Raw genomic sequence first — 15494 nt, 5'->3', positions numbered from 1 at the left:
CGCAATTCAGGCCTTGTCATCAACTGGGCTAAGTCATGTGTGTATGTGCTTTCCGGGGAGGCTCCCGTCCTCCCGCGGGGCTGTCCGATCCAGATTGCCTCACAGGGGTTTCGGTACCTGGGGGTTTACATTACTCTGGACCCGGAGGCCCGCTACGAGCGGAATTTGCTTCCCCCCCTCCAGCGCTTGAAGGAGGACGTCGCGCGCTGGCGGCGCCTGCCGCTTTCGCCGCTCGGCCGGGCGGCATTGTTTAAGATGATGTCGTTGCCACGCTTCCTGTACGCTCTCCAGAACACTATGGATTTAGTCCCGGCGCGCTACTTCCGTGAGGTGGAGAGTCTACAGCGCCGCCTGTTCTGGGACGGGAGGCCGCGTATTGCCCTGGCGAAGTTGACGCTCCCATGGTACGACGGGGGGATTGCCCTCCCGGATATTAAACGGTATTACTGGGCCTCCCAGCTGGCTGCAATTAATCATGGTTTTTACGGGCCCGCCTTAAACCCGGCATTTGAAATGGACAAGATGCTCCTGCCTGGTGGCGATTATAATCGAGCGCTCTACTCTGGCGCGCCCGACCCCCGCCTGACGGGACCTACGCGTGTCATGGTGCGAGTATGGCACGCAGCTAATGCAGCTATGGGGTGGAAGGACCGTTTGACCCGGGCATCACCGTTGTACGCGTCTGAGAGATTGGGCTCCCTGTGGACCTCGAAGGGCTTCGAGAAGTGGGACACGATCGGCATCAGTAAAGTGGGGGACCTCTGGACGAGGGGGGGATTTAAAACATTCGAGACGTTGCAGACGGAGTTTCAGCTGCAGGGCAGTGAATACTTTCGGTACTTGCAGGTCCGTCATGCACTGGGCTCCGTCTTCCCAGACGTCGCCTCCATCCTGGAGTCTTCCCCCCTGGAGGATAGAGTGCTGGATGGCCACGTTCCGGACAGCACGATCTCCCTTATTTACAAAAAATTGATTAATGACCGCTCGGGCTTGCTGACTGGCCTCCGCGAGGCTTGGGTTGCCGACGGGCTGGAGTTGGACGACGAAGACTGGATTTCCGCGGTGGCCTCTCCGAAGGAGGTGGCCATACCGGCTCGCCTTCGCTTCGTCCAGCTTAAGATACTCCACCGGGTCTACATGACGGGGCCAAGGCTTCTGCGTATGGGCTATGCTGAGGATGGGTTGTGTAAGCGTGGGTGTGGTGCTTTGGCGACTTTTTTGCATATTTTGTGGGAATGCCCGAAGGTGGAGCGATTCTGGCGTGGTGTGCATGAGGTCCTGCGAGTGGTTACGCATGTCGCGCTGCTGCCTGAAGCGAGGAGATGCCTGCTGAATGTGTGGGAACCAACTGACTACTCGGTTCCGCAGACGCGATGGGTGACTCTGGGATATATGATAGCTAAGCGTGACATTGCCCAACTGTGGGGATCCCAGAGGCCCCCGGCGGTGTCGGCCTGGAAAGAACACATGGATTGGTGCATGTTCCGAGAAAAGGTGGTGTATGTGGCGAGGGGTAAGCCTGGGGCATGGGTGAAAGTATGGGGCCCCTGGAACGCCTACCGCGGGGGTATCTGCGCGCCACCACTGCTGCCTGCGGCCTCATCAGCCCCGTCCCCTTAGCTGACTCCTTTCCTAGCCCCGAGCACGGAATTCCCCCAGTCCTCGATCTGTTCCCCTTCCCCTCTTTAGACTCCTGTGGATGGCTGGGGTCCCCCATTCGGGGAGCACGTGCTGTTACTGTCGATTGCAGGTTGCCTTGCGGGTGTGGTTTTTGTGTTGTTTGTGTAAAATGAAACCGTATTGTGGGGTCAGAGTGATGTGGCCCACGACGCTGATACCTCCTGATTTTGCTCCTCTGCAACGCCAAGTGTTTTTGTATGTATGTCATATGCTCCTGTCATTCTAGCGGCCGGCCGGAAGGTTGTAGGCCCATACCTGTATTATCTTGAGATTGCAATAAACGGTTTAAAAAAAAAAAAAAAAAAAAAAAAGCTATTGTGAATGTTATCATTCGAATGGTTTTGACTCTGATGCAGACATTATCATCACAATATATGGGAGTAGCAAAGGATTGAGAGCTGTCCTAGCACAGGTTGGCAAAAGTGGAAGAGAGGTGATTATAGCATATGTGTCACATTCATTGTCACCAATAGAAATAATATACTCTGTTATTGAAAGAGAAATATTAGGGTGTGTTTGGGCCTTGGAAGATTTCAAGGATTTTGTATGGGGAAAAACATTTACTAATAAACCCCAGGTAACTGCTGAAGGCAACGTTAATTCCTGAGCGAGGATTAACAGATTATCAAGAAGATTGCAAGATTTGTGTACAAACTAGTTTATGTACCTGGAAAGAAAAATGTAGTTGCACATTTTCTTACAAGAATGCTGGTTCTACTTGAAGAATGCATGGATGATGTGTGGATTGAAATTAAAGTGGCATTTGTGCATTACTGCGATTTGTATGGTTAAATGGTAGCGCGGCTATGGCAACAATGTTGTTTTCCAAAATGTGATGATGTAGTGAGGAAGGGCGGTCTTCCAAATCGGAGTTGACTAGGTTAGAAAGACCTTTTGAGAAAGTAAGGTGAGGGTTGCCTGAGAACAATGGGATGGCATTTAGAGGGAATTGAGAGGCACAACTGGAAACTTTGAGAAGTCTCATTATTAAGATGGGCCATGAGGGTCACTTTGGGATTCTACAAACCAAATGTGGTGATAAGCTATAATGGTGGACTAGCATAGATGTTGCTCTGGAGAGATGTGTAAGAAAGTGTGCATTGTGTTTTATGTCTTATAAGTCTTTAAAAACACTCAGGCCACCCCTGGGTAAAGTAAATGTGCCAAGTGGTGCTTGAAAGTGTGTTGCCAAAGATATTATGAGTTCAGTGGGTATCACCCAGCAGTATATTACAGCTTTAATTAACCTTCTTACATTGACCAGTAACTAACGTGGTAGATAAGGCAGATACTCATTCTGATTTAAATGTTTTGGACCAAGTATTTTAGTTGAATGTAGTCCTGCAGTAATTTTGAGTGACAAGGGGAGCGATAATGTATGGGGCGGAAATATGGGGCCATACGCCTTGCGGGAGTCTCTCAATAACGGAAAATAAGTTCATAAGACAGATAACCGCACTCCCCCCCAGCACCCCGCTCCTCCCCCTGTGGCTTGATTTGGGCCTACGACCGTTAGCTGATGAAATAAGTCTGAGACCCATAGCATTCTGGCGCAGGCTGTGGAGCAGTAATGATCTTGTAGAATATCGGGCGGAATTGGTCGAACTCTTGAACCACCCAAAAGTGCTTAATATCCCTTGGGTCAAGAACATCCAAGCCACTTGTATGGAAATAGGGCTCCCCGATTTATGGATTGATCCAGCGAAAGCCGCACCAAAAATTTCCAAAAAGTCTCTGGCTAATGTATATCATGAACACAAAATAGCCAGGACCCAAGCCACTCAACCACAGGGGTCCTTATCCTTCGTGTTTCTGCAAAGCAAGGATTCCTACAGGTTCGAGAAAGTATTAGATCCCATTTCCCCTGTACTGGCGCGGAAGCTGTTTCTCCAATGGAGATACAGCACACTGCCTTTCCGTTCCTTTACATGCACATGGTCAACGGCTTCTACTACAAAGCAGTGCCCGGCTTGCGATGCTAAGGAGGAAACTGATTTGCATGTGGCTTTCTTCTGCCCAGCCTACAAGGCTGCACGAAAATACTGGCTTCTTCCGCTGATAAGGAATATGGGCTGTAGGGAATACGCAATAAAGTAGAAACCTCTTAGCTGGCCTATATACTTTTACTTTGATCTATTTAGATTCTGTATCCCCAAATCTGAAATGTCATACATAAATTATATTACATTTATATAAAAACCATATAAGACATTTTTCATTTTTAGATAACAAACATTTCTTTAATTTATATCTTTTTTTTGTGTGTTTTGCAATTTACACATAATTTAGGAAAACGAAAAAAACATTTTTACATTTATAAATTTTGATACAGACACATTGCACATTTAATATAAAAAAGAGAGAAAACATCATCCTAGACATTAGTAATATATACAATAAACAATAACTTGTCACTCATACTTGCATTCACACAAAGAAAGTGAGTTGAGAAGAAGATATATAAGAAAGTGAGAGATAAAACTCTTGGATTGGTCAGAATTCTCAGACAAACAGAGTAGAGAGATTATCAATTTTCTCTGTGTCCAAAAGTAATGTTGCAGTCGTGTGGGAAACAATGTCGCGGTCAACGCGCGTTTCAGTGGAAAGAACCACCTTCTTCAGGACCAAACTGCTGAGTTTTTAGAAAATGAAGTAAACGTGGATGATGTCTGGGTGTCTGTGAAATAAACAGAAACATGACATTGGCAAAGCGGAGGGGGATGTGGATACTTTATGCGGAGATTACTTCCTATTAGTTTATAAGCATGCTCATCCTGCTTCAAAGATGTAAAGAAAATAGCTGAAAGAGGTCATGCACTTATGTGAGAGATACAAGAAGTAGTTTTTCTCATGTTGGGCCCATTGGTTTTGTGAGGGTAAAGTCCGAAAAGTTTTACGTGCCTATTAGAAGACTCCAGATATAAAGTGCCCAAGTGGAGCATGCAGCCTCAAGAGACACATCTAATAATAGCTACCTTGTAGATTATAGGGCCAGACACAAATGACGCCCTAAACAGAACGTCTCTGTCACGGTGCAAAGAGTATAGAATCTTTCTGCAAAAGAAAAGGTTTTGCTTTATATAACCCACTCCGGAGAAGTAATGCAAATGGCTGAATGTAATAGCGGTGCCATACTACCTCAACGAGTTAAAATAAGGAGATATATTTTCAATCCACGATTAGTGTGATAATCTCCAAGTTGTTGTAAAAACAATTGCGGCAATCCTGTGAATACAAGTAGGCTCATTGTCAAACCTAGTCAGACTAGGATTGAAAATATATCTCCTTATTTTAACTCGTTGAGGTAGTATGGCACCGCTATTACATTCAGCCATTTGCATTACTTCTCCGGAGTGGGTTATATAAAGCAAAACCTTTTCTTTTGCAGAAAGATTCTATACTCTTTGCACCGTGACAGAGACGTTCTGTTTAGGGCGTCATTTGTGTCTGGCCCTATAATCTACAAGGTAGCTATTATTAGATGTGTCTCTTGAGGCTGCATGCTCCACTTGGGCACTTTATATCTGGAGTCTTCTAATAGGCACGTAAAACTTTTCGGACTTTACCCTCACAAAACCAATGGGCCCAACATGAGAAAAACTACTTCTTGTATCTCTCACATAAGTGCATGACCTCTTTCAGCTACTTTCTTTACATCTTTGAAGCAGGATGAGCATGCTTATAAACTAATAGGAAGTAATCTCCGCATAAAGTATCCACATCCCCCTCCGCTTTGCCAATGTCATGTTTCTGTTTATTTCACAGACACCCAGACATCATCCACGTTTACTTCATTTTCTAAAAACTCAGCAGTTTGGTCCTGAAGAAGGTGGTTCTTTCCACTGAAACGCGCGTTGACCGCGACATTGTTTCCCACACGACTGCAACATTACTTTTGGACACAGAGAAAATTGATAATCTCTCTACTCTGTTTGTCTGAGAATTCTGACCAATCCAAGAGTTTTATCTCTCACTTTCTTATATATCTTCTTCTCAACTCACTTTCTTTGTGTGAATGCAAGTATGAGTGACAAGTTATTGTTTATTGTATATATTACTAATGTCTAGGATGATGTTTTCTCTCTTTTTTATATTAAATGTGCAATGTGTCTGTATCAAAATTTATAAATGTAAAAATGTTTTTTTCGTTTTCCTAAATTATGTGTAAATTGCAAAACACACAAAAAAAAGATATAAATTAAAGAAATGTTTGTTATCTAAAAATGAAAAATGTCTTATATGGTTTTTATATAAATGTAATATAATTTATGTATGACATTTCAGATTTGGGGATACAGAATCTAAATAGATCAAAGTAAAAGTATATAGGCCAGCTAAGAGGTTTCTACTTTATTTCATTTTGTCTTCTCCCTCCTCTTGGGCCTCAATTGAACTAGGGAGATCCTTTGCTTTACCCTGTAGGGAATACGCACCAATGTATAGGATTTTGAAATGTGATCTCTCTGGCCCAACTGTCTTTGCGCTAGCAAAATTTCTTACCAATGTCTGGCATACACGCAACCGCATTCTAAAGGCGTTGGGGCCCTCTTAGTGACTGAATATGTTTACTGTTCATTGTTGCTACTTTGATAACTGTTATTTAATAACTTTTTAGCTAAATGATGATTATTTATGTATTTTATGCTTATGTAAATATTTTATCTGTGCTTTTATGGTCATTGACCGAAATAAAGCTATCAAAGAAGAAGAATGGTGTTCAGTTCTTGTATAATAAAGAAATTAGTTATTTAGAAATCTTAAAGGTGTAACACAGAACTACTTCATTATACAATCCTAGTGGCAATGGAATGATTGAGAGATGTCACTGTGTTACCAAATGTTTTATTCATCTTGCTTCTCAATGCAGAGTGGATTGGGAGATACAGTTGGAGAATATAGTAATTGCAGTTACTCGCGTGAACATTGTTTGCAGTAAAGCATGGGAATTTATTAGTTGCTTATTTTTTTCATGGCTGTTTTTTTCTGTATATAATAATGTAATTTAGTGTATACATTTTATGTAGCTAACATGTAGTGTGTATGAATTTAAACCTTGTTTATTATTCTTCTTGAGGGGTGGGTGCTTCCTTTAAAGTGATATAGTAAGGGATGTTGTGACGGTAAATAATTTTATGACTCTTTGTACTCTTAATGTGCTGGTGTTACACCTGTCAAACTTAGGGTGGTCTTCCCCTAAACCTTTAGCCTTCTCCCCTCCTGTTTTGCTTAAATTGTTTTTGTTGCCCTTAGGACTGTGTGCACTTTACCACTACTAACCAATGCTAAAGTGCTTGTGTTCACTCCCTAAAACATGGTAAAATTGGCTTACAACTGACAGGCATATTTAGTTTACTAGAAAGACCCTAGTAAAGTGGTATACCATATATCCAGGGTTGGTATATTAAATGCTACTAGTGGGCCTGCAACAGTTATTGTGCCACCCACTTAAGTGGCCCCTTACAACATGTACCAGGCCTGCCATTTCAGCCTGTGAGCAGTTTTAAACTGCCAATTCAACTTGGCAAAATAAACCCCTTGCCAGGCCTTAAACTCAGTTTTTAATACATATAAGTCTGGCAGGCCGTAAACAGCCCATAGGGCAGGGTGCATTGTATTTAAAAACTCGACATGTACATTTCAATTTGACATGTCCTGGTAGTGAAAAAACTCACAAATTAATTTTTAACTACTGTGAGACCTATCGCTCCTGTAGAATCACATTGGGTTGCATATTACATTTTATAGGTGATAATTTTTGTTTAGGGGCAGGTAGAAATATCTACTTTGGTGTCTAAAGAGTTGCCATTTAAAATCCTCTTTATTGATGAAGTTGGATTTTCAGTAACAATTCTGAAAAAGCTACTTTTAGTAAGTTGGCATTTTCTTGTCCTAACCATTTGGGGCCTGTTCCTGGGTTGCATGACTATATGTAGTTGGCATTTATGTATTCCTCCCAGATAGACACACATTAGAGGGACTAGGTCACATGACGTGTTTTCAACTATTCTATAGCGTGCTACCAGTAGCTCATTGGCAACTTCAGAGTAGCTCACAGCCTTAAGTTCATTTTAAAAACAGCACAAGGTCATTTTTTTTAAGTTAAGGGAAGGCTATGTTTATTTTACAATATCATCTTCAGGTTGCAGATAGCAAGGGCTGATAATGACCAGTGCTGGAGTCAGATTTATGACCCAGAGTGCAGAAGTGAAGTACTGAAGCACTGAGGTATTTAACTCATAAATAAGTACTTGTCAACTCAGTATTGGATTTTGAGAGCAAAATGATGTTTCTGAATGCTTTAAATGGTAGAAAAGGAAAAAGAAAAGTTACCTTAATGATTACGTTAACTCTTTATTTTAATTTTCTCCCATTTCAAAGTGTCACATATACAAACAGCAGGCCTCCAGTAGCCAGTAGACACTTTGCCATATTTATAACTGAAAAATCCTGTCCTCTTTTTTAAATGGGAGAAATTAAAAGTGAAGATAAATATTTCTATGCAGGGCTCGAAAAATCAATAAAATTTCACTAGACCTGCAGGTCTATTAACTTGAAACAACTACTCGACCTAACGGTAATGCACTTGATCTCTGTCTCTGAAAGCTGACCAAATGTGACAATTTAACAAGATTTAAAGGCACTTTTATTGCACATTCACTTTGTGAGCAATAAAGATGCCTTTAAATCTTGCTATCTCGTCACATTTGCACTGCTTTCAGAGGCAGAGATCAAAAGTCAGTTTGTCTTCCAACTCACCAGAAAGGGTGAGTAGGACCTAAAAATAGCTCGTCCTAATTAAATCTGGCTCGCAAATGCGAGTGGGAGAGTGGATTTTTCGAGCCCTGCTATGAAACATAAAGGGCCTAATTTCAATGAGACCCGGTAAGCCTCCTACTGCAGGTCGGAGGCTTTCCGGGTCCCATCTTGGGTTTCACTTTCGACTGCCGCATTACGATGCAGGCGGTCGAAAGTGAAACTGGCCAGTCAGTCCAGCTGGGTTCCGACGGGCTCCAGTCGGAGGTCTGCCCATAATCACTATGAACGACGTTTCCATCCTAGGGATTACGATGTCCGTTTCTGACAGGCTTTCCATGTTGGGCTTTCCTACATGGAATGCCTGTCTGAAAGTGACATTGGGGAACCCTAGCAGGGCCCTCTCCAACCTGTGGGTTCCGGTTGGGGGCCGAGGGGGCACCTATGGTGCCCCTCTGTTAACCTCTGCACTATGTGGCAGGCCCCCTGAGGTACCTGCTATGCAGTGCAGGGATCAACAAATCCTCCTATTTCACTATGGGAGCTTGTGCTACGGCTGGTTTACGCGCTTAGTCCAGTTCTCTATCACCTTCTCGATGCAGAGTGACCATAGCCAACATCCAGGAAGGCATCCAAACAATCCAGCACTGGATGGCACCATAAACACAACAAACTTAAAGCGCTTGAGGTGGAAAAATGCATCACTACAAGAGTTGAATCTCACAATAATAAATCAAGTAATGACCAACTATAATAAAAAAAATTGACTGCATTAGCTCCTGGACAGATTTCACGTCCAATCTAACATCACTAATGACAGACTGCCACAGGAGGAAAACAGGGAAGGAAAACAAACTCACTTCACACAAACTGAAAACATTAAAACAATAATTGCGGAAGACTGTCAGGAATAATAAAACTATGAACACAGACCAACGAGGATGGGAAAAAGTAAGCCAGCTGAGAAAGCAGTACAAAAACATCTCTGGGAAGAGAAAAAGACACTGTGTGAGGCAGACTGGCCTAAACTAATATTTTACGCAAATATACACAACACAAGTACTTTCTGGGACCTATTAAACAACCTGAATAGGCCAATTAAAATCCTGTATAACTCCAATGTATGAGTAGAGAACTGGGCAGACTTCTTGGTAAAAAGATTTGAAGGGCACATCCTGTTAAAATCATCTCAAACGCAGTCCATGGAACACCAATTAAATTATGATAACAAGATAGGAAAAATGGCCACAGCAACAGCAGAACCATCTAAAAGAAAAGACTCTGATCAAAAATTCTCAATTGAAGACACCATTGATACAATAAAGTGAGGAAGAAGCAATGGGACACCGGGACCTAACGGCATCCCCCAAGCAATTTTTAAAGGAGAAATAAAATTCTGGTGGACACAACTTTAAATGTTATTTAACTAAATAGGATTACTGGGCAGTATTCCACCTAAGTGGTAAAGCTCCATGTTAAAACCAATTTATCAGGGGGGCAACCGAATAAACCCAGCAAACTACCGACTCATCGCACTGCTTGACGTCGAAGCAAAATATTACACATTCATGATTCTGGCAGACCTAACCGAGTGGTCGGAGAAAGAGAACCTGATCCCAGTCAACCAAACCGGATTCAAGAAAAGAACCGGAACCACTATGAATATATTAGCAGTATCTCAGATTGCCGATAAATGTAAAAGGGGTAGGAAAAGATTACACCTCTGCTTTATCAACCTAAAAGCAGACTTTGAGTGGACCGACACATGATGTGGAAAAAGTTAAAAGATTGGAATATCCCAGGAAACATACTTCAAGGAATAATTCAATTATATACTAATACCTGGGTGGGAGTCAAAGTGGGCAATGGTACAAGGGTCTTGGGGAAGATCCAAACAAATAGGGGTTTGAACAAGGATGCGTGCTGGCCCTCACCTATTTAATCTGTTCATGAAAGACTTAGCCCAAAGGTTGGATGGGATAACACTCACCCCCTGACTAGGGTCTTTATCCCTGTCGCATCTCTCTTATGCTGATGACGTTGTACTCATGATCGTAACACAGGTAGGCCTTCAGAGGTTGCAGACAGAAACGCAGAATTACTTAGCAATAAATAAATTGGAAATCAATACAACTGAGTCAAAAACCATTCTGATCCAAAACAAATCGAGCCGCAAACTCAAGATCTGGTTGAACGGTAAGATGCTGGAGGAAGTTTCAAGCTACAAATATTTAGCAGTCTAATTAGACAACAGATTTACCCAACAAGCACAGAGGAACTACACTGAAAAATGGGCTGGTACATTAATATTCGGCTTCAGTACTCTAGCAAAAAAAATTGGAAGGAATGTTGTTTAAACCATTACCAGCAGTGATGGCAGCAAGGCTCCGGCCAACACTATCTTATGGTAGTATTACTCAATACGGAAAAGACTCCACACTACTAAACAAACTGCTAGTTACCATCAACAAACAAACCTTCCCAATGCCAAAAAGTGCATCACCAGCACAAGTGCGGCTGGCATATGGACTCATAAATGAATCACTAGGAAGGATGTATTCAACTGTAAAAAGCTGTTACAAAATAAAACTTAACCAAGAAAATTCTTAAATCAGTGAAGCACTTTGGACGGAAATCGAAAAAGAAAAAAAAATCCTCATACCATAAATGTTTACATAAAACCCTCCTAACCACCAAGACAGAAGATTGGTGGAACAAAAACATGTCTTTCTCAGTATTTAGAAGAATCACCAACAAAATGGTAAGACTTCAATCGCTGGTAGAAGACAAAAACACATTCAGCAGGCGAATACATGCATGGATGGTAATCAACAACTACGACTCTTTAAAACAAGCTCTTTACTTAAGCCTCACTTTCTCTGTTTTTTATAAGAAACGATTGATGGTACTCCGGTTTGGTGACCTACCAACCACAGCAGATCACCCTGGCTGGAAATATAAAGTCCCCATAACATGTAGATTTTGTGGACAAACAAAAAAGGTTATTATTCACCTGATCTGTAACTGCACATACTTTTATTCGGCATGAGTCACCTTATTGCAGCCTGACTTAAAAAAAAAGAAAAATGAGGACATACAGGGCTGCCATTACCCAGTGCCTTCATCCATCAGACCCCAACTGAACTGTAAGCTGCTAAAGTTTTTAAAGTATCATGAACTAGCCTTAAAAATCATTCCAGTTCAATCGACTTTATACACAAAATTCTTAGCACTATATTGGACTGTAATTTTAATTATTTTAAATCATGTAATAATCAAATGAAGGAGGTTATATGTATCTAATGGTCATATCATACACATTAAAATGTTTGTACATAACGTTGTTACAGTTTTAATTAGCCAAACAAACAATAAAGTTCACTTCATACCAAGTCTTCCAGAGTGACTGCAAGGACTAGTTGGCTGGCTTCCTGATCAGAGCTTCAGGGACAGAAAAGATTACAACCATCTTGAACCTGCACATGGACCCAGCCAGAGTGAGCTCCGTCCCTCCAAGTAGTGCCCCTCCAGTCTTGGACCCTTGGAAGTGGTGCTAACAGTGCCCAGATATCCCAAATCAAAAACTTGGGACTTGGAAAATCTTCTGCCAAAAAGTGCTCTGCGAACTGAGAGGAGACCAGGACTTACCTGCTAGCTGATCTTCCCTAGGTGCATCACCGGTGGGACTGACTTCCCAGCAGCTCCCGCTGCGGTCATCTCCTCTGCAGCAAAACCTGTTCAGCGGCTCCTTGCAAAAGAGGTATCCAGTCTCATGAAGCCCTCGTCCGACACAGCCAGCAGCTTTGTCCCGTTAGAGATTTCTGCCTTCCCTGAAAGACACTAAGGGCCTGATTTAGATTTTGGCGGGTGGGTTACTCCATCACAGCAGTGATGGATATCCTGTCTCCCAAAATATAAATCCCATACGGAACGTAGAAATCTTCACCACAACTTCGTCCAGCGACTCCCTGGAAATGACACCTCCTCCTTGGACCCCAGCAGCTGTCCTGCCCCACCAAACTTTACCTTCTCAGACATTTTTCTTAATAGAGTTTTCTATCATCATCATCATCAAGAAAGCTTTATTCGACTGTTATGAATTTACAATCATAAAAGCACAAAGAAAAAATTTACATTGCTTCCAATCAAAAGAGAATTACGGAACAGCAGCAGTATTATATGACAAACACATTCATAAGTAAAATACATACAGAAAAGGTTTTTAAAAACAGTTAAAAAAACAATTAAAATTCATTTGTAATAGTTAGGCTTTTCCTTAAACGGAGTACTCTCTTTAAAAACATAGCAAGCCTCCATACTACATGTTCGTTATCCAACAACTGGAGTTTAAAAAAAAGCAGGGCGGCATTGCCTTAGCCCCTGGGTTTTTAAGAGTGGAATTAGCCACACTTTCCTTAACTCAGAGTAAAACTTGCAAAAGAGGAGGGAATGAATGGTAGACTGACATGATTGATTATCACAAGGGCACAATGGGAGCTGCCTCGACCAATCGTTCATTTTAGGCCACGCCATCAGTCTGTGAAACATATTAAGCCTAAATCTGTCCAATAACATTCTATCATAAGTTACAGGGACGAATGACAAATATGGCTTCATTCCAAACGTAGTTAAAATAGATTGGTGTTGGTTGACGGTGGGCTTCAAAAGTTCACCAGACAGTCTAACCTCTTCCAGCATGTGAAGCCCCTCCTTTTTTAATGTTTCCCTTGAAATCATCTGTAAGGAACTCAGATCGATAAAATATTCTGGATGCCCTAAGTCGTTCATGAAATCATGAACAAATCTGATCCATGATATTTTTAAGGCTCCGTCTAATTTAAGACAATCAGCGAGAATATCCCTGTTTAACTGTGTCTGCTCCTTAGACTGGATACTATGCCACAACAGTATTGGTTCCACTTTAATTAAGTCAGAAATAGAAGAGAGACCCAGTTCTTCATGACAAACCAGAGATGATGTACTAGGGGGGACGGGTAATATAAATCTTAAAAAAGAGTTCTCAACTTGTTGCAGCTGCGTGGTATTTGCTAGCCCCCACACCCCGGCTCCATACATTGCAGAAGTGATACACTTTGCTTTATAGATTTGTATCAACTCCCCAGGAGGTTTCCGGACGAATTTCTTAGAAAAGGTTACCAAGGCGTTGGATGACCGAATAAACATCCGTTTTTTGGCAGTTGTTGTTTGTGCCCAAGATTCATTTTGGTTGAACAACACACCCAAATATGAAAAGCTCCTAGTTGTAGTTAGCTTCTGTCCCTCTACAAAGATATCTTTCGCTCTTACGGACCCATGGCCACATCTCATTAAATATGTTTTAGAGATGTTAATACTGTGGCCTAAATCCTTCATAAAAGCAGAGAATCCATTAAGGACTTCTATGTCCAAAGGTAAGAGTAGACTGGGCCCAATCCACTTCATTTATCAGAACCATGCTCCATCTCAGTCGGCCATAACCTTTGACTTTGTTTAGGTCTTGTGTGACTAGATCTCCATGTTTGATGCTTTCATCTTTTAGATGCTATTTTTGACTTGAAACCTTAAAAAATCATATTTCCGGTTCTACTGATTGGATTTTTGTCATCTTAGTGCCAAATATTTTTTTAAATGTACTCCATCTTATATTAATAGGTGCCCTCTGCCATCAGTGGCAGTGAACAAATGAGGCAGATTGCCTCTCTCAGAACAATGAGAACAGAGTCGGATAGTTTTTCAATTGTGCAAACGAAATAGCATATGGTTCTGCATCAGGGAATTGATCGCAATCAATGACATAACTCAGTTTTAGTAGCCCTGGTTGCTTATGAGCAGTCATGTGTCAAACACAAAAAGCATAAACAAATTTCACCCGGTAACAAACATAGGGTTCCTGAGTGATCACACATTCCCTCAGTTCTGGTAAACTTATGCAAATCCTTGTTATTTTTTTTTTTAACCAGATTTTATTGAGTTTTCAAATAATTGCTTCTCATACATCACTTGTGCAGTGCAGTACATGTGTAGTGATATTCATACATTTCTGGTTTCCCTCACCAACAACTTGGTACTGTTTCACCACCCTCTCCCTACCCCGCGAATCCTTGTTATCTTACTTAGGTGAGTCAACATTTTTAAGAAGTCTATGGAAGAAGTCTGGTAGACTGGATCCATGCCAGATATTCAAAATATCATCCTAACATAAAAAGACATTTGGGGCAGTACTGGCCCTCCTGTATTAACGTTGCACACTTCGCGCCAGGTCTTTTCATACATTTAATCATCTATTGTTTGGTGAAGCACATGTATGAAGTAATGCACTCATTGGCCTAAATTATACAACTTTAGAGTGCGCTTAGTAGCCCAATTCCAATAGTGACCCAGAACGCAACACACTTTCGAATTCAAAGAAGTGTGAAGAATCGATCATGCATCTTCTCTTCAAATGTGTGATACATATTTTGTTCAGCACAATAGATAATCCTTCATGGCATCTGCTTTGAGGAAAACCTTAACACATTCTTTTAAAAATCTCTCCAATTTATGAAGCCCGTTTATGTGGCATGTTGTTGTGCAGTCGGACGACCCTGTAAGACTTCAGAAATTAGTCAGTGCACTAAACTTACCAGCAGGATTCCCTTTTGAAGTGGCAAGGGGGAATCTGTGTGCCCAGAGACTCTCTTTATTTTTCAGTTTGTTTTACTAAAAGTCTAATCTTCATGCCAGCCTTGGCAGCTGATCACCTTGCAAGACCCCTCTGATAGAATTTAGTGAACATGCAGCTCACCATATCATGTTTCTTCCTCTCCTCTGTCTGTAGGGCCTAGTGGCACACTCTCTTAATATGTGACCATGAACAAAATTAAATGCGAACACAAGCCGGGCATTGTTTTCTTCTTCGCTGTGCTGAGGAGGTTTGGTCGGTCGACCTTCTGAGCATCCACCACTGATAGGATAGGTACGGACCACGTGAAATAGCACATGAAGGCTGATAATGTGAAATATAATCACATGAAAGCTGATAGTCGCGGTCAGACCCGACATGGCCAGAACCTGACTTGTAG

General features: G+C 41.8%; 1 protein-coding gene across 2 annotated transcripts in view; it reads left to right on the top strand.

The window, feature by feature from the left end:
- ABCC2 (ATP binding cassette subfamily C member 2) overlaps positions 1-15494 on the top strand; it is a 354899-nt gene that overhangs the window by 133365 nt on the left and 206040 nt on the right. The gene's annotated exons all lie outside the window — the stretch shown is intronic.

This window comes from Triturus cristatus, chromosome 1_2 (genome assembly GCF_964204655.1).
Source record: "Triturus cristatus chromosome 1_2, aTriCri1.1, whole genome shotgun sequence".
Taxonomy (NCBI): domain Eukaryota; kingdom Metazoa; phylum Chordata; class Amphibia; order Caudata; family Salamandridae; genus Triturus; species Triturus cristatus.
Note: the sequence above shows the minus strand (reverse complement) of the source record. Positions and strands in the feature narration are given on the sequence as shown.